Source organism: Phascolarctos cinereus, unplaced genomic scaffold, assembly GCF_003287225.1.
Source record: "Phascolarctos cinereus isolate Bilbo 61053 unplaced genomic scaffold, phaCin_HiC Scaffold_3;HRSCAF=262, whole genome shotgun sequence".
In the NCBI taxonomy this organism is placed as follows: domain Eukaryota; kingdom Metazoa; phylum Chordata; class Mammalia; order Diprotodontia; family Phascolarctidae; genus Phascolarctos; species Phascolarctos cinereus.
The window spans coordinates 178,063,664-178,084,717 of NW_027555736.1; the positions used below are offsets into that span (position 1 = coordinate 178,063,664).

The 21,054-nt window shown below is 38.4% G+C and overlaps 1 pseudogene; it reads left to right on the forward strand.

Annotated features, from left to right (window-relative positions):
• Positions 1 to 3,623: 3,623 nt before the first annotated feature.
• Positions 3,624 to 20,047, forward strand: LOC110209769 (elongation factor 1-beta pseudogene; annotated as a pseudogene).
• The last annotated feature ends 1,007 nt before the right edge of the window (positions 20,048 to 21,054 follow it).

The window sequence follows — 21,054 nt, forward strand, 5'->3', positions numbered from 1 at the left end:
TTCAAATCCAGCCTCAGACACATAACACTTACTAACTGTGTGACCCTGGGCAAGTCACTTAACCCCATTTCTGAAAGAAAGAAAGAAAGAAAGAAAGAAAGAAAGAAAGAAAGAAAGAAAGAAAGAAAGAAAGAAAGAAAGAAAGAAAGAAAGAAAGAAAGAAAGAAAGAAAGAAAGAAAGTTTTTTGTATGGCCTTCAGTTCTGCTTCAGCAGCTAACCAAAAAGTCCTCTCTTTACCATGAGGTAAGGGGACATCTATCCTTGCTCTGAACCAAGGAGCAAGTCCCTCCCTCTATAATCGACAGGTGCTTAGACAAGCTGGCTGGACAAGCCTCCCCATGAGGTTTGTCAGCAGAGACACTCATTGGCCAATTTCAGTCACACACACACACCACACACACAACACACACACACACACACACACGCACACACACACACCCCTTTGGAGACAGAAAGTTCAGGGCTAGAGATGTAGATTAGGGAATCACTATCATAGATGTGATAGTAATGCTGTAAGGTTGGATGCCATCCTCAAAAGAACAATTAGAAGTGAATAGATCACCGGCCCTGCCTTCAGGAGGACCTGAGTTCAAATCCAGCCTCAGACACATAACACCTACTAACTGTGTGACCCTGGGCGAGTCACTTAATCCCATTGCCTAGCCAAAAGAAAGAAAGGAAGGAAGGAAGGAAGGAAGGAAGGAAGGAAGGAAGGAAGGAAGGAAGGAAGGAAGGAAGGAAGGAAGAAAAAATAAAAGAGCAATTAGAGAGAAAATTCATTGATAGAACTTTAATATTAAAGATTGGATTGTGAATTCCTTGAAAGCAGGAACTGTCTTTTGCTTCCTTTTATATCCTCAATGCTTAACACAATGCCTGGTGCATAATAAGTGCTTAATAAATGTTTATTGATTGGTTGATTGATAAATACCCTCATTCCTGATATTAGAGGAAGAAGAGGAACCATGCTGAAAAATTGAAAGAGAATATCCATTAATTTACCATTCAGCAAACATGTATTAAATGTTTATTATATGTAAAACATTTGTCAGGGAATTATAATCTCTTCCTAAGGCTAAAATGTCATTGTGAATTGGCTGTAATTTCCTATATGACCTTAATTCAATTCAAATCAACAAAGATTTAAATGCTTACTATGTGCAAAGCACTGTCAGGTCTCAGTGGCCTCAAAGATAATATCAAAATAGTTTCTGCTTCTAAGGAAGTTATATCCTATTGCAGGATATAGCATTTAAACAAATAATTAAGTTTAAGGAGGAAGAGAGCCTAGAGAGGATGAAAAAAGGCTTCATGGAGGAAGTGGTACCTGAGCTGACAATAAAAGTGTTGCCACAACACTGAAAAAGAACAAATATTTGACCTTTTAAAAAATGGAGGGCACTGGAGCCTGTAAACCATAGGCCAGTAATTTCAATTACTATTCTTGTAAAAAGTTCTAAAATTTATCAGTAAAGGAATAGTCAGTGGGAATTTAGAAAGGGAAGCAAATGAACACAAGGACCAGGCATTACTTTATCAAAAATTGTGTCATGCCAGCTAACTTTATTTACATATTTGAAATGGTCTATTAGACTGGTGGCGAAAGAGAATGCTAAAGATGCATTATGCCTAGATTTCAGCAAAGCATTTTCTAAAATTTCTCATACTATCCTTGTGGACAAGTAGAATATGTCAGCTAGTTCAATAATTCACCAAACTTTTTTGGTCATTCATTTCTATCAGTAAAAACATATACTGAACATACACTCTCAATACAAGTTAAGGGTAACTGAGGGTTCTCAAACCCATTGGTGATTTAGGGAGATATCTACCCCAAGTGTGGGAAGACTTCCCCCAGTGGAATGGGCTGATGAGAACAATTTGTTTCAATGACCATGAAGGCAGCTGAGGCAGGTGCTAGGGAATGCTTAGCACTTGGTCAGATGTCAAAGAGGCAGTTAGTTTAACTAAGGATGGGTTGAACTGGTACAGAAAATAGTAATTAATGGTTACATATTAACTTGAAGAGAAGTTACTCAAGAATCTGCCCTGGTCCTGTGCTGCTCCTTATCAGTGATTTGAAGTAATAGATGGCATGGTTATCAAATTTGCAGATGATATAAAGATGTAAGGGATAGCTAACATACTGTATGGCAGAATTAGGATTCAAAAATATCTTGATAAGCTAATAAAAATGGGCTGAATCTCATGAGATGAAATTTAATAGAAACACAAGTTCTACATTTGGGCTAAAATTAACTTTGCAATTACAAAATTGGGGAGGTTGGCTAGACAATTAAATCTAGGGATTTTAGTGGACTAATAACTCGTGAATCAATAGTGCAACATAGTTTAAAATGCTAATAAAATCTTAGACTATATTAGGAAAGGCATAGTGACCAGGACTATAGGGGGAAATAGTCTTACTTTATCAGGACTTTGGTCAAAGCATATCTGGAATATTGTACTCAGTTCTGGGAACCACATTTGTAAGAAAAACACTGTCCACTTGAAGCATACCTTGAAGAAGGTAGTCAGGAGGGTAATGGGATAAAAGACCATACTTTACAAGAATTGATTGGAAAAACTGATTTTAAGTGTACAAAGGACATTAGACTTGATCCACTTGGAGTCAGAAAGCAGAACTAGAAGTAATAGTGGAAACGTTACAAAGACAAACTTGGGCTCAAGGTAAGGAAAATCTTCCTAACAGTTGGAGTTATCTGAAAATGGATAAGGCTGCTTCAGAAAGTTGACAGCAATCAACATGCTTTTATTAAGTGCTTACTATTTGCTAGGGTAGCTAGGTAGCTTGGTGGATATACGCTGGGCTTAGAATCAGGAAGACTCATCTTCCCTAGTTCAAAGCCAGCTCAGATTTTTGCTAGCTGTGTGACCCTAGGCAAGTCATTTAACCTTATTTGCCCCATTTTCCTCATCTGTTGAAATGAGCTGGAGAAGGAAATGGCAAGCCACTCTAATATCTTTGCCAAGGAAACCCTAAATGAAGTCGTGAAGAGTTGGACACCACTGAAAAATAATTGAAGAACAGCAAATATCACATTGTGATAAGCACTGGGAGTACAAACACAAACAAAAAGAAAGATAGTCCCTGCCCTCAATGAGCTTATATTCTAATGGGGAAAGACAATACTTAAAAGGAAGCTAAAAGGGGAGGCAGAGTGGAAGAATAAGGTACTCCTTTGTTGTGTTGTTCATCCTTTGTTTTCAAAAAGGACCAATGGCATAAGGAGGGCAATAGCTTGACTTGCTCATGAATTGGATTTAAGTGAGGCAGAGTTGCACAAAGTCATCAGCCTCATTCTCTCTTCCAGAGTCATCCAAGTCCAGTGGTAAGACAAAAGACAAGAAGACTGGCAATGGTCCAGGATGCAGTGGATGACCTTGGCCTCTTTGACATCTGACCAAGCTCTAAGCACTCCTTAGCTCCTACTTCAGCTGCCTTCATGGCCATTGAAACATCCCCCTAAATCATCAATGGGTTTGGGAACCCTTTGTTGCTCTCAACCTGGTTTAGCCTATCTGCCGAGAGGGTTTACTGGGGTGTGGCTGCTGCCCATGCTACAGCTTCTTGGTACCACATCAAGGAGTTGGGTGAATAATGGACACCAAAGGTAGAAGAGCAGTCCTAAAAAGGACCTCAAAAGCCTTCATACCAGAGGTGCCAGTCCTCACTGAACACCCTATCCCCCACTCTTTTAATGGAAGCATGATGGAGCCCAAATTACAACCTGGTGAGAAATGGCTGGCCTGGGTGCCCTCTTTAGGTTCTCAGAGGAGCCACATAATCAGAGGTTGGAGCCACAAATGCTGAGAATATTTTCCAGGATGAAGAGTTTTCTGGGACATGATAGGAGAATCTGGATTGCAGCCTGGTGAAAAATGCTTAGTCAATTTTTGTGAATGTGTCACACTCAGCTGAGAAGTATATGCCTTTCTATAGCCATTAATTATTCTCCAGAGGTCCAGAATATCTAGCTTTTCTAAAATTCTATTCAGGGCTTTAACTTCTTTCTCATTTATGTTTTGGTACAATTTACATAAATCTGAGAAGGTTTCATTACTGTTATAGTTTTACTGTCTGCTTCTTCTTGTAATTCAATTAACTTTTCCTTTGAAAAAAATTGATGCTATCATCTTTTCTGCATATATGTTTAATATTAATATTAATTCATTGCCTGTGGTACCTTTCAACAAAAGGTAATTTCCCTGTTTACTTTTTAATTTTAATTAGGCCCATTTTTGCTTTTGCTTTGTTTGAGATTTTGATTGTTACTCCTACTTTTTTACTTCAGCTGAAGTGTAACCAATTCCACTCCGCCCCTTATTTTTACTTTGTGTTTACCTTTCTATTTTGAGTGTCCTTCTTTTAAACAACATGTTATGGGATTCTGTTTTCTAATCCATTCTGCTATCCTCTTCTATTTTATAGGTGAGTTCATCCCACTCACAGTTATGATTTCTAACTCTGCATTTCCCTCCATTCTTTTTAATTATCCTTTTTTCACACTCCCTCTTTTTAAAATTATATTTATATTTTCAGTTCGGAATTTTCTTCCTCCTTTCACCTCTCACCTACACATAAAGAAGGCAAGAAATACAATACTTATTATACCTATTAAGTCTTACAAAACAATTTCCACATTGGCCATGTTCTGAACAAAAAGCAAGAGAAATAAAGAAAGAGAAAAAAATCAATCTGCACTCTGGGTCTATCACTTTCTTATCTGGAAGTGGATAGAATTTTTCATTCTGAATCCTTTGAAATTGTCGTGGATCACTGTACTGATCACAGTAGCTAAGTCTTTCACAACTGATTATGTCTGCAATACTGCTGTTGCTATATACATTGTTCTTCTGGTTCTACTCACTTCACTTTGAATCAGTTCATATAAATCTGCCTAGGTTTTTCTGAAACCATCCCCTTCATCATTTCCTATAGCACAAATAGTATTCCATCATATTCACGTACCATAACTTGTTTAGCCATTCTGCAATTCATGAACATCCCCTAAGTTTCTAATTCTTTGCCATCACTAAAAGAACTGCCCACTCTTTAAGAGTCTGTTTTGCTTCTCACTAATGATACCCTTAATTTGCCCTTCTTTTTATTCCTCCCTTTTCCCTTAAGCCCTTTCCTTCTATTTCCTTGTTGAGTAAGATGTATTTCTGTACCTAACTGGGTGTGCTTGTGAATTTTTCTCTCCTTTAACTAGTTCAGATGCAAGTGAGTTTCAAGTATCATCCACTCTTCCCTCCACTGCCCCCTCCTTATTACCTAATTTTTTGCGCACCCCACTTACGTGCTATAATTTTTCCCATTCTTCTACCTTCCCCCAGATCTCAGTGCATTCCTTTTCCCTACCCATTCCATTCTTCTTTTGAGATCATACAAACACAATAGAATTGTACCCAAGTCCTCTATCTAATTAGACTTTATAATCTCTGGTGATGATAAAATTCTGAGAGATTACACATATCATCTCCCCATAAAAGAATGTAAATAGTTTAACATTGTCTAGTTCTTTGTGATTTCTCACTCTTGTTTACCTTCTTATGCTCTTAAACTTTGCTCTTGTCTTTATATGTAAAGGAATTGTGGGAAGTGAGTGAACTGCACTGACTCTATCCTGTGGTTCAATTCTGGATTTGTCTCAGCTCTTTTTTTTTTCCATCACGAATGCTTGGAAGTTGTCTATTTCATTAAAGATCCATTTCCCCCTCCCTCCCCCCGCAGGATTATATTCAGTTTTGCTGGGTAGGTTACAAGCCTAGAGCCTTTGCCCTCTAAAATATTATATTCCAAGCTCTCCACTCCTCTACTGTGGTGGTTGCTCAATCTTTTGTGGTCCTGGTTGTGGCTCCTCACTATTTTAATTCGTTTTTTCCCCTGACTTTTTGTAGTATTTTTTCCTCAGTCTGGGAGCTTTGGATTTTAGCTATAATATTCCTGGTCCTTTTCGTTTTGGGGTTTCAGGAGGTAAGCAATGGATTCTTTCAATTTTTACTTTGCTAAATGGTTCTAAGCTATCTATACAGTCTTATTTTATTATTTCTTGAAATGTGATATCTAGGCTCAACTTCCTCATGGCTTTCAGGTAAGTTATCTCTCCTTGATCTGTTTTCCAGGTTAGTTGTTTTTTCTATGAGATATTTCACATTTTCTTCTATTTTTTTCAATCTTTTAACTTCATTTTGTAATTTTTTTTTTTTGCTGTTTGGTGAGGCGATTGGGATTAAGTGACTTGCCCAAGATCACACAGCTAGTAAGTGTTAGGTGTCTGAGACTGGATTTGAACTCGGTCCTCCTGATTCCAAGGTCAGTGCTCTATTCACTGCACCACCTAGCTGCCCCTAATTTTGTAATTTCTTGATGATAGTTTCCATTTGACAAATTCAAATTTTCAAGGAGTTATTTTCTTCAGTAAGGTTTTTTACTTTTTTTCTAGGCTATTAGTTCTCTTTTCATATCTTTCTTCTATAGCTCTTGCCTTTTTTCCCATTTTCTCCTCTACTGCTCTCATTTGGTTTTGTAAATTATTTTTAGCTTCTTTCAGTCTTGCTTTGGTTCTTCTAGGAATTCTTGTTGGATTTGTACCTAAGCTGCATTTATCTTTGAGATTTCACTTGTGGATTTTAAAAAGTCACTCTCTTCTGTAGTTTTGTCTAGAGTTTCCTTCTCATCATAATAGCTCTTTATGGTCAGGTTCCTTTTCTTATTTGCTCCTTCTTTCAACCTACTTCTTGACTTTGGATTTTATGTTAGTGCTGAGCTCTGCACAGTTCTGGAGTGCGTGTGTGTATGTCTGTCCTGATCTTCTGTCTTCTTTTGTTCTTCTGTTGTTTTCACAGCTCCAGCAGGGGTGCCTGCAAGTTTTCAGTGCTCTCAAAATGGTGTGATTCAAGGGGTGGTCTTCCTTGCCCTCTTGGTCTGAATTCCACAAGTTCCTAACTCCTATTTTGAGTCTATTGACTCTATCGGTTTGTTTCCAGTTGAGAGTTTCAGCAAATTGGTGCTTAACAGACATTATTGGCCCACTGAGAAATTCTGCAAGTTCTGAGAGGCTGAACTACCTACCTGCTGGCTTCCTTTTGAGTTGGGCCACTGAGATCAACTGTGGGTATCAGAGCCAATCAGCTACTATTTGCCTCCCAGAACTTGCTAGGGTCAACCAACAACTACTTTTCTCTGCCCTGTAAGTATGATCTGTCATTGGGAAATGGGAGACAGAGTTGCTATGTGTCATCTGTTCCTATACCCAGCTCTTATTTACTCCCCTTACTAGAAGTGTTCCAGTGAAGGCTGGGGGGCCACTTGTTAAAGATATTGTAGAGGGGATTCTTCAACAGATATTTATGGGACTCTTCAATGGTGGTTTCTAGAGGCAAATCTAGCAAATAAAAATTTCATTTCATGATGGCTACTATCTCCCTAGATTTATCTATGAGCAGTGTCTATTCATGGTAGCTAAGTGGCACAGTGGATAGATAGAGCACTGGGCCTGGAGTCAAGAAGCTATGAGTTCAAATCTAATCTCATTTACTAGCTAGGTGATCTTGGGCAAATCATTTAACCTCTTTTTGCCTCAGTTTCCTCAACTTCAAAATGAGAATAATAATAATACCTCTCAGAGTTGTTGTGAAGATCAAATGAGCAAATATTTATGAAGTGCTTAGCCCAATGTCTCTCACATAGTAGATATATGCAAATACTAGCTGTTGTCGTTTTACTATTAAAAGCAACATCTTGTCAAAACAATCTAGTTTGTCATATAAATTGGTGTGTCTATTAGTAATCTCTGTAGTATTTTGGAGGATTTCTGAAAGAGAGGCACATGCCAAGGGCATTTCTGGGACTCAGAGGCAAGAGAAAAGTCCCTTTGCAATGTTTTCTTGGCCGTCCAGAATTCAAATTTCTACTAATGAGTGAGCCCATAGAACCATATTTGGGGAAGGACATTGATAAACTATAGAATATAAGCTCCTTGTAGGCACAAATGGTTTTGTTTTTGCTTATGAAATGCCCAGCCTGGCAAATAAAGGGAATTTGATAAATGCTTGTTAAATTAAATTGATCTAAAGCTAGAGGATATGGAGAAAAAAGCAACCAGGATGAAAAAGGGCCTTGAGCTCAAACCATAGGAGGAATGGTTGAAGAAAACGAGGATGAGAAGATTTGAAGGTAATGAAATAGCTTCCCTTAAGCATTTGAAGGGAATTCACCTGGAAAAGAAATTATTGACTCATGCTTAATGCCAAACAACCAGACTAGCAACAGGGGATGGAAGTTGATTCGTGATGGAAAGGAAAATTTCCTACAGAGCTATTCAAAAAGTGGGATGGGCCATCTCAGGAGGCAATGGGCTGCCCCTCACTAGATGTCTATAAGCAGATGCTGGTTGTGGGTATGTTATGGAGAGAATTCTTGTTTGGGTATGGTTTGGATAAAGTCCAGCTTGTCTTATTCCATGTGGTCCCTGAACACTCTTCCAACTCTGAAATTCTGATTCTTGGAAAGTAAAATAAAATGAGTGATAAAGTATGGTCTTACAAAACATGGTTTACCCAATGGTTTTGTGCAACTTTATATGCAAGTCGGTCTGTGAGGCCTACATAGAATATGAAAAAATAGTAACATCAAGGAGGAGAAATTCCCTTATGAGGATTGCATGTGAACACTGAAATTCCTGTTTAATTATGTAAAAAATCTGATAATATGTTCTCTTTTCACACATACCATTAGATGGAAACTAGAATTTAACTAAAGTATAAAAGTTTAGAATACTTTAATCTATACAAGTTCTACCAAATATAGCAAGTTTATAGGATCTGCAAACCTCACTTGTTGGTCACACTTTAGTCTGCTACTTGATTCATTCACTAATTTAATTTCAGCATCCCAAGTTATAAATTAATCCAGAAGGAGTACTTGGATATTTTTTCATTAATTAATAAAATTGCAAAGTCTTTATAATTAATTAATCATTTAGCTTGGTTTCCCCATCCCAGTTTACTTCTAATAGTAATTATTCATATCTTTCACTATATTAAATTTCTTACTCTTCTAAAATTAACTTGATATTATAGTTATTGGCTACATAATGTATTAACCATGTATCAATAGCAACACAAAGATCTAAATAACCATTTACAATATTTTAGCTTTGAGAAAGCTGAAAAGTTTTCTGGGGCAAGGTGGGGAAGTCTAGAATGTAACCTGGTGAGAAACAAAGTGATGTCTGGCTTGGGTATGTGACAGGAATGGGAATGTTTGACTATACAGTCTGAGAGGAATGTTGTTCAACTATTCAGTCATGTCTGACTCTTCCTGAACTTGTGGCCCATATTGTCCATGGGTTTTCTTGGTAAAGATACTGGAGTGGTTTGCTATTTCCTTTTCCAATAGATTCCAGGCCCAGCGCTCTATCCACTGAGCCACCTAGGTATCTCCTAGGCAGAGGTTAAGTGACTTGCTTATCCTAATACTGATACACTATATACCGATATACTATGTACTATATTATGCTATTTTTAAATAATGTGGCAATTCAGCCAACTCTCCTCACCTCTGAGTACAAAGGTCTATGCATAAGTAATGCAATGGTCTACAATTCTTGAAGTTAGTCAGTCAATAAAACACTTGTAAAGTGCCTACTAATGTGCCAAGCATTGTGCACTGGGAATATAAAAAGAGGCAAAAAGACAATGCCTGCCCTCAAGGAGCTCATAATCTAATGAAAGAGGTGACAAGTAAACAAATGTGTATGAACAAACTATATATAGGATAAATGGGAAATGATTAATGGAGTGAAGTTAATAGAATTAAGAGGGGTTGGGAAAGAGTTCCTATGCACAGAGGTATCAAACTTATGTAAGACAGGGATCAGATTAAAATGTAATTAGGAAATGCTTAACAAAATGAATAAAAATGCAATAAAACCAAAATAATGTTACTTTGTGGCTTTCTAAGTCTATATGTGGCCCACAGGGATTTGTTTCTATTTGTGTTTGATACATTGCTCTAAGAGATAAGATTTTAGTTGGGTGTTAAAGAAAGCTAGGGAAGCCAGCAGGTAGAAATGAAGAAGGAGAGGATTCCAGGCCTAGGGGAGAGACAGAGAAAATGCCTAGAGTCAAAAGATGGAGTCTTCTTCATGGAACAACAAGGAGATTAGTGCCACTGAATCCAAGAGTATGATGGGGAATAAAGTGAAAGAAGAGTAGAAAGGTAGGGGGTTGGGTTATGAAGGTTATGAAGGTCTTTGAATACCAGAGAATTTTATATTTGATCCTGAAGGTAATAGGGAGCTGCTGGAGTTTAGTGAGCAGGAGGACTGAGAAGATGTCAATGCCCTCAACAGTAAGAGGAAATTTGGAGAAAGGGAAGGACAATGAGTTCAGTTTTGGACATGTTGAGTTTAAGGTGTCTACTAGACATCCAATTTTAGATTATTTGAAAGGAAGTTGGGGATGTGAGACCAAAGGTCAACAGAGAGGTTAAAGCACAATGAATAGATTTGGGAATCATCAGCATGGAGATGCTAACTAAACCCAAGTGAGCTGATGAGATCACCAGAGGAATTAGGAAGGAAAAGAGAAGAGAGTCCAGGACAGAGCCTGTGGTACACCTATAACAGAATCACAAAACTCAATTAACTCAGATTATACTTGAATCCCCTGTATAGTGTCTCTGAAAAAATGGTCAGGTCATATAGCTTCTGCTTGAAGATTTCCCCTGAGAAAGAACCCATTGGCTCCTGAGGCAGTTCATACTATTTTTGGATTGCTCTGATGGAGCTATAACTTCTCTACATACACAGGCTAAAATCTCAGTTATTTTGTTTAGTTAAATTAGCATTCATACTACACTTTTGACCCTCTTATAGAGCTGAAAGTCCACTGGAATGCTAAGATATTTTTATGACAACTGTTAACTCACCACACCTCTATCCCAAATTTTTAGGAGTGGAGCACTGTTGAATTTTTGACCCCAAGTATCAGACTTTACACTTAGTTTAAAAGTCTGACCTGAATGGTTCACAAATGAAAGTACTAGATGAATGTAGCTAGAAGTGGACTTAAAAGTCAAAAAAGACATGAGGAAAATATTTCATCTGAAAGAAATGACCTTGACTTCCAAACCTACAATCTCATCCCATTCTTCAGTTCTACTGAAATTTCTGTATGTTGACGTGGTCATCATATTCATTGAAAAACAAAATATAATTATTCATACTTATGTATCATATTAAGAATTGCAATGTTCTTTTATCAAATCAACTCTGTGCAATTATGATCTTCAATTTGCAGGTGAGAAAACACAGGCTTGCCCCAATTAAAAGACAGAGTAGGTTTTATAACAAAAAATCCAGTCCCTTCATCAACATGAACTGGTTGTAATGATTCTTGTTTAATTAAGAAAGAAATTTACTGTTCCCCATAATGGTCTGAATCAGCAATTTTAAACATTTTATTTATTTATTTTTAGTTTTCAACATTCACTTCCACAAGATCTTGAATTCCAAATTTTCTCCCCATCTTCCCTTCCCCTCACCTGAGACAGTGTGCATTCTGAATACCCCTTCCCCTGATCTACCCTCCCTTCTATCACCCCCCTCCACTTCTCTTATCCCTTCCCCTTTCTATTTTCCTGTAGGGCAGAATAGATTTCTATACCCCATTGCCTGCATATCTTATTTCCCAGTTGTATGTAAAAACAATTTTTTAATATTTGTTTTTAAAACTTTGGGTTCCAAATTCTCTCTTTCTCTCTGCCCATCCACCTTCATTGAGAAGACAAGCAACTTGATATAGGTTATACACGTGTAGTCACGCAAAACACTTCCATAATAGCCATGTTGTGAAAAACTAACTATATTTCCCTTCATCCTCTCCCACCTCCTGTTTATTCTATTCTCTCCTTTGAGCCTGTCCCTCCTCAAAAGTGTTTGCTTCTGATTACCCCCTCCCCCAATCTGCCCTCCCTTCATTCATTCCCTCTCCCCTTATCCCCTTCCCCCCTATTTTACTGTAGGGTAAGATAGATTTCCATACCTAATTGAGTGTGTATATTATTCCCTCCTTAAGCCAAATCCAATGAGGGTAAGTTTCGTTCATTCCCTCTCACCTCCCCCCTCTTCCCCTCCATGGTAAAAACTTTTTCTTCCCTCTTTTATGTGAGATAATTTGCCCCATTCTACCTCTCCCTTTCTTCTTCTCCCTGTACAATCCTCTCTCATCCCTTAATTTTATTTTTTAGATATCACCCCTTCATCTTCAATTTACCCTGTGTCCTCTATCTATCTATCTATCTATGTATCTATACACATACATATGATTTTTTCCCTTCCAACTCCCTGACACTGACAAAGGTCTCATGAGTTACAAATATCATCTTTCCATGCAGGAATGTAAATAGTTTTACCTGAATAAGTCCCTTATGATTTCTCTTTTCTGTTTATTTCTTCATGTTTCTCTTGAGAATGTATTTGAAAGTAAAATGTTCTATTCAACTCTGATCTTTTCATCAAGAATGCTTGAAAGTCTTCTATTTCACTGAAATTTAATTTTCCCCCTGAAGGATTATACTCAGTTTTGCTGGGTAGGTGATTCTTCACTGTAATCCTATCTCCTTTGACCTCTGGAACATTATATTCCAAGCCTTCTGATTCCTTAATGTAGAAGCTGCTAAATCTTGTGTTTCCACAATACTTGAATTGTTTCTTTCTGGCTGCTTGCAATATTTTCTCCTTGACCTGGGAACTCTGGAATTTGGCTTCAATATTCCTAGGAGTTTTCCTTTTGGGGATCTCTTTCAGGAGGTGATCAATGGATTCTCTCAATTTCTATTTTATCCTCTGGTTCTAGAATATCAGGGCAGTTTTGCTTGATAATTTCTTGAAAAACTGATGTCTAGGCTTTTTTTTTTTGATCATGGTCTTCAGATAGTCCAATAATTTTTAAGTTATCTCTTCTGGATCTATTTTCTAGGTCAGTTGCTTTTCCAATGAGATATTTCACGTTATCTTCTATTTTTTCATTCTTTTGGTTTTGTTCTATAATGTCTTGATTTCTCATAAAGTCACTAGCTTCCATTTGCTCCATTCTAATTTTTAAGGACTTATTTTCTTCAGTGAGCTTTTGGACTTACTTTTCCATTTGGCCAATTCTGCATCTTAAGGCATTCTTCTCCTCATTGGCTTTTTGGACCTCTTTTGCCATTTGGGTTAGTCTAATTTTTAAGGGGTTATTTTCTTCAGTATTTCTTGTTTTTCGTGATTTTCTTGCATCACTCTCATTTCTCTTCCCAATTTTTCCCTCTACTTCTCTTGCTTGCTTCTCAAAATCTTTTCTGAGCTCTTCCATGGCCTGGGACCAATTTCTATTTTTCTTGGAGGCTTTGGATGTAGAAACTTTGACTTTGTTTTCTTCTGGTTGTATGTTTTGAGTTTCTTTGTCACCGAAGTAAGATTCTATGGTCTGACTTTTTTTTTTTGCACTGTTTGCTCATGTTCCCAGCCAATTATTTGACTATTAAACTCTTTGTTAAGGTAGGGGTCTGTTCCCAATGTGGAGAATGTACTGTCCCAAGCTTCAGGTGTTTTGTGCAGCTTTTTTTCAGAGATAATTCTAGGGACCTATAAATTTTTAGTTCTTCCCAAGTGGTATGATCAAAGATGAGGTGCTTACTCCTTTCCTGGCCTGTGCTCTATGAATGACCACAAGCACTTATTTCTGCCTTGGAACTTCCTCTCTACTGCTACCACAAGCTCCACCACACCAGTGCTCCTCTACACCCCAAGATCACCACCCAGAACTGTGACCCAGATCCAAGCACAAGCAAAGCAAAAGAATCCTGCCTTAGCACCAGCAAAGAGATCCCTGCAATCCCCTCTGTGATCAGCCACTCGATCCCCCCTCCATCTTATGGGCTGAGAGCTCTGGAAGCAACCACTACCCTGGGGGCTGTACTGGGACTGGGGCAGGGACCAAGCTCCTCCCTCATCGTGGTCCAACAGACCTTTCCTACTGATCTTCTAAGTTCTCTTTGGCATTTGTGGGTTGAGAAGTCTGGAAACCACCACAGCTACCCATGATTCAGTCCTCTGGGGACTGCTCCAGGTTCACTGAGGCCTAGTCTTTCCTTGTGTGCCCACATTCAACTACGCTCCTCTCCCAGCCTAGCATAAGAGACCTTTCTAATCAACCATCCAGGTTCTCTTGGGCTGGAAATTTGTTTCACTCTTTTTGTGGGTTCTGCTGCTCTAGAATTTGTTTAGAGTCATTTTTTACAAGTATTTGGAGGAGTTGGGGGGAGAGCTCAATCAAGTTACTGCTCCACCGAACCATTTCTGTTTTACTCAGCTATTTTTTTAGCCTACCAAAAACATCTCTACTATTTAAGCTAGGTCAGTTAAGAGGCTTATGTTGCCCTCTCCTTCTCCTAGACCACCTGCTGCTATAGGAGGATAGAAACTGACATTTCTCCTCTAGCATTCATTTCCTCTATCTGTATCATATTTCCCTCTTTCATTCTTTTCATTTGTTTAATGACAGGCATTCAATTCAATTCAACAAGCATGTATTAAGCATCTACTATGTTCAAGACACTGTTATAGGTGGGTTTTGGTACAGGCTCATCTTTTTTAACAGCTGCCCATTTCTATAACTGGTATAGCAAGGCTTGAATGTCAACTTTTCACTTTCCATATTGGCCTTTCCTTGGCTTGCACATATTATGGGCATAAAGAGAAAAACAACCAGGAAAAGCCTTGTGGGTTATAGTATACTTCTTGAGAACAGAAAACACCTCCCCCCCCCAGATAATCAGAGTTCAGTGACTTGCCCAGGGTCACACAGTTAGTAAATGTCAAGTGTCTGAGGTCAGATTTCAACTCAGGTCCTCTTGACTCCAAGGCTGGAGCTCTATCTACTGCACCACCTAGCTGTCCCTCAGAAAAATATCTCTTTTGTCGAGCTCTTTCTCTCTCCATTTTTCTCCTGGCTTATCATTAACTAATGTCTTTTTTCTTCAAAACACCAATCAGTAATAGCTACATACAATGCTATGGGGCAATGCTACATTTATTTCCTGGATCTCTTTATTAATATACAAAGCAAAGGTAGTTGAAAAATATTACCTCATCAACATCTTTTGGAAATAGTTATTAACTAGATTTTTTTTCCCTTGGAAAACCCTGGATTTACATATTACTCATTCAGGGTCCTCTTAAAGTGTGAAAAAAACATTCTCCCCATCTGTGCCAGGGCTCCTCAAGCGATACAGCACAGTCATCTCGAGTTGTTGAATAACGAATTAATGAATAAAGCATTTATTAAATATTTGCTATGTGTAAAACATTGTGCTAAGCACTAAGGGTATTAAAAAAAAAAGTAAGACAGTCCCTGCTCTCAAGGGGCTCACATTCTGCTGGGGGAGACACATACGGAAGATTTTAGCTTTAAGTCATAAAGGTCCCGTGATCCTTAGTATACAACAAAACAGATAGTAATGGCTTCTTTAATGTAATTTCCATTGATCAAATCATATCAGTTTCTGATATGGAACCATTTTACAATGCCAAGGACTTTGTTGGCAAGAATATTCTTTTCTGTGTCTCCAAATAGATGTAGCTGTAACACCTGCGGGAAAAGTTGCCCGGTTGCACCTTCATAGAAGTTGCTTCCCAGGTTGATGGCTGCAGAAACTGACTGGAAACATTGTTATTTCTAGGGCTTTTATGTTTAGGGTTCTAAGCTGTTGATATCAGAGTCTAAAAGAAGATAATGATCAAGGTGGTGGTGGTGGTAGTGGTGGTGGTGGTGGTGGTGGTTTGGCTTGTACGTTGCCTTCCATGTATTCCCTCAGGGTGTCCTGATTCTCCAGCTAGGATGGCTTGTCTGCCTGTGAGTGGCAGTTGGTTGGCAGTTGGCAGGAATATCTGGTACTTTCTCCACGTGAGCCACCCTCCTGGATAATGACTTTATGACTGTGAGGGCTGGACAGGAAGTAGAACCAGTGGCTTGAGGGTGTTGGGGTTCTTGTGCCTATTGGTGGTATTTGGTCAGCAGCCATTGCTAGTGGTGATGAGGAAGGTGGGCCCTTTCTCCATAATAAATTCTCTCCACAGTGATGGTTATCAGGGATGGGCTAGAAGCAGGTCTGGTGGCTTGGGAGACATTGCTTCTCTCAAAGCTCTTGGGTTCAGGATCTTAAGATGTTTTAGTAAGTATCTGAGGAGAAATGATAGATGAAAAATATTATTCTAAAAACCTAGTATTGTATTAAGCATTACACATATCTTTATGGGACATGTTCTCCTAATATTATTTACTTCTTAATAACAAGGAATTGAGAAAGACTCCCTGCAAAGATGGCTACGTGAAAGATTCCAGTTAAGCCCTTTCCTGTCTAGACTTGCCTCAGGAACAATAGCAAGAAGTGTTCAAGGAAGCAGAGGATGGGCAACCAGGAGATATCAACTAGGAGAAGCACCAGTGAGACACACACACACACACACACGCATGCATGTAAGCGAACACACACAACAAAGAATCACGCAATGAGTCTCAGATCTGAGCTGATTCCAAGATGAGGCTGATCCTCCCCACCCAATCCCCTTTAAGAATTGTAGTCAGGCAACAGCTCAAGAGTATAGGGGCAGCTAGATGGTGCAGTGGATAGAGCTCCAGCCTTGGAGTCAAGAGGACCTGAGTTGAAATCTGACCTCAGACACTTGACATTTACTAGCTATGGGACCCTGGGCAGGTCACTTAACCCTGCCTGCTTCACCAAAAAGCAAAAAAAAAAAAAGTATAAAGGGCTGGGCTTGGGGTAAAAGAAACCTAGTTTGAATCCTATCTCAGACTCTTTCTAGCTGTCTCACTGTGGGCAAGTCACTTAATTGCTCTTAGCCTCAGTTTTCTCATCTGTAAAATGGGGATAATAATAGCACCTATCTCAAATGATTGCTTGCAAGGATAAAATGGAATAATATGTAAGGCATTTTGCAAAACTTAAAATCACTGTAACAGTTGTTTATTATTATTACTATTACTATCATCATCATCATCATCATCATCATCATCATCATCATCATCATCATCATCATCATCTCTCTGTGGAAAGGGTCCATGGTCCTCAAACCTTTCAGGATTGTGGGAGAGATAGGCTCTGGTCCCAGCTTAATGTACAACTGTAGGACCATATCCAGTGGCAGAAGTCAGTGACTACAAAAATTCTGGCTCATGTACCTCATGAGAACTGCAGAGTAGTTTTAAGACTGATTATGATCTCCACCTCTGCAACTTCCCCCACAAGTATCCAGGATTGTTGAGGGGACATTGGTTCAAGAGCTTCATTAAAGATTGCTGAAGAGAGCAGGACCCCACCCTGGGTTAGTATCCCAGCATACAACTGTAGTTGGGGCAGAGACTAGAGTCCACAAGGATTTCAACTTAGATATCCCATCCAGCATTATCAAAAGGTTAAGAGCACAAAAGAGCAGAAATTGAGCCTCAGGTACCCCATCCAAGATCATAATCTCTGCCTCAGTGTCCCAAACCAAGACTGCTAGAGGGGACTAGGTAAAGAAGATATTAATGGGATTTGATGACTGAAGTAAAGACTAAAAACTCAATCTGATTGCTCACTATCCTTTATTCCTGTCTTGGGTCTTGCACCAAAGAAATAGAGTGACATAAAATCAGCAATTCTAGAACCAAGAGAAGTTTGAAAGGAGCATCGAGGAGGGAGATTTTTGCCAGAAATAAGAAATGACTGGCTACAAAGATACCAAGAATAGATGGGAGAATGAAATGAAGGAATAAATAATAAATGAAACTTAACTCTAGAAGAAAAACTTAAAAGGAAAAAACAAAAGCTAGAAAACCATACCAAGGTAGTGAACACCCTAAAAAAATGGAATGGAATAAACCAAACTCAAAAACAAGATATACTAGAACAAAAATATGAAAGACAAGCCAAGAAGCTACTAGAATTAATAGAAAATTTAGAAAGCACAAGTTCAAAGAAACACACATGAAGTATCTGTTATCAAATACTATTAACCTATAAATCCGGACAAAGAGTGACAATCACTGGGCTCCCTGAAAACCCCAGTGAAACCAAATAACTCAACATCATGTTCTAAGAAATCATGAAAGAAAACTTCCCCAAGTTACTAAAGCCACAGAACAAAATGAAAGTAAATAGAATTAGCAGAATCCTGAAAGAAATTTAATGCACCTAGATATTGAACAAGCTATAAATGAACTTGTAAAGAACGAATTGAAAATGGTAGCCTAAGTAATGTTTGGTAAACACAGTAACACCAGCTACTGAGTAAGGTCTCCTTATTTGACAAAAACTTTTTTTTTTGGTGAGGTAATCAAAGTCAAGTGACTTGCCCAGGGTCACACAGCTAGCATCAAGTGTCTGAGGTCACATTTGAACTCAGGTCCTCCTGACTCCTCTATCCACTGCACCACCAGCTGCCCCCTTGATAAAAACTTCTTAAAGAACTGGAACATAGTCTCGCTGAAATTGTTTAGGCTGTCATCTTACTCCATATACCAAAATAAGCTCCAAATGGATATACAACCTATAATATACAAAAGACCACAACATAAAAAAAAAGAGTAGAATGAAAGTACAGTTTGTACTAATGAGAACTTTGCAAAAATATGGTTGGGGGGAAATACTTTTTATTTTACATTTATTTTCAGTTCCAAATTCTCTCATATTCTGCATTCCTCCTCCACTCACTGAGATGGCAAGAAATATGATTCTCATTATATATATATATGAAGTCATGCAAAACGTATTTCCACATTAGCCATGATTGGGGATGGGAACAAAAAAAATAAAGAAAAAGTAAAAAACATGCTTCAATCTTTCCTCTGAGTCCATCATTTCTCTATCTGGAGGTGTACAGAATTTTTCATCATGAGTCCTTTGGAACCATGATGGATCATTGTATTGTTCAGAGTTACTAAGTCTTTCCAGTTGATTATCTTTACAATATTGCTGTTACTGTGTGCATTGCTCTCCTTTGTATCAGTTCATATAAATAAGTCGTTGTGGGGAGAATTCTTAATCAAGTAAATAGAAAAGGTCATTTTGAAAAGTAAAATAAACAATGTTGAGCTTTTTTCAATCGGCGGCCGGGCACTAGCGTGTTTGCGCGCTGCGCTCCTTTGCTGCGCTGCGATCCTTTCCTGCCCCGCGCTCTCAGTTACTCCGTTGCCGCCACCGCCGCCGCCTCTTCCCGGTCCCTCCCACTACCACCACGGGCTTCGGAGATCTCAAGACACCCGCGGGCCTGCAGCACCTCAACGACCTCCTGGCGGACGAGAGCTACCATCGAGGGGTATGTGCCATCCCAGGCTGATATTGCAGTATTTGAAGCAGTCTCAGGCCCACCACCTGCCGACTTCTACCATGCTCTCCGTTGGTATAAACACATTAAATCCTATGAGAAGCAGAAGGCAAGCTTGCCAGGAATAAAGAAGGTTTGGGGCAAGTATGGGCCTGCTGATGTAGAAGATACCACAGGAAGTGGTGGAGCTACAGATAGCAAAGATGATGATGACATTGATGTCTTTGGGTCTGAGGAGGAGGAGGAAAGTGAGGAAGCAAAGAGGCTAAGAGAAGAACGCCTTGCTCAGTATGAATCAAAGAAATCAAAAAAACCTGCAATTGTTGCCAAGTCTTCCATCTTGCTGGATGTAAAACCTTGGGATGATGAGACAGATATGGCAAAATTGGAGGAATGTGTCAGAAGCATTCAGGCAGATGGCTTGGTTTGGAGATCTTCTAAATTAGTTCCAGTGGGATACAGCATCAAGAAGCTTCAGATACAGTGTGTAGTTGAAGATGATAAAGTTGGGACAGATATACTAGAGGAACAGATAACTGCCTTTGAAGACTATGTGCAATCCATGGATGTTGCTGCCTTCAATAAGATCTAAAAACCACCATCCTCAAAAATTGCATTTAAATAAAAATATTTGCAAAAAACAAAAAAAAAACCAATATTGATTACATAAAATTGAACAGCTTTGCATGAAGAAAATCAATGCAGCTAGAATAAGAAAACAAACAATTAACTGGGGAAAATCTGTAGTAAATCTCTCTGATAAAGGACTGATAACCAAGACATGTGGAATTATGTAAATATATAAAGACAAAAGAATTGACCAATAAATAATTTGTCAAAGGATATAAATTGGCAGTTTGTAGAAAAAGTAATCCAAATTATCAATAGCCATATGAAAAAAAAAATCCTCCAAATCACTAATAATTTGAGGAATACAAAATAAAACCACTGTGAATTTATTGAAATGTTGAACTGATGTCCAACCGGTCTGGAAAACTATTTGCAGTTATGATTGTTTGAAAGTCACTAAATTGTTCTTGCCTTTTGACCTAATGATATTACCAGTAGATACATATTCCAGTGCAATAAAAGAGAAATGTAGCATGAATATATACATATTTATATGCACAGATGTGTATATCATATGTGTATGTGTATAAAATGTATATATAGTGGTACTTTATGTAGTAGAAAACAACTAGAAGGAAATGGGTACCCACTGGTTAGAGAAAGACTAGTAAGCACTTAAGTGCTTATTGACCAATAAAAAAGTGCAGTATATGAATATGAAGGAACATTATTGCACCATAAGGAAAGTCAAATATGAGGAATTCATAGAAATTTCAGAAGACTTGGATGAACTGATGTAGAGTGAAGTTAGCAAAACTAAGAAGACGCTTTATGCAATGATCCCAGTAATATAAAGGAAAATAGTATTGAAATACTGCAGAATTCAAGTCAGTCAGTGATCAAAGGTGATTTTAGAGGACTAATTCCAGAAGTTCAAGATGAATGCCTCTCATATCTCAGCCATGGATCATAGGTATTGAATAAGACAAATATTTTCAGGCATGGTTGAAATGTTAACTTGTTGTACTTAACTGTACTTATAGGTTAGAAAGGAATGCTTGATTGAAAGGAGATAGTCATTGG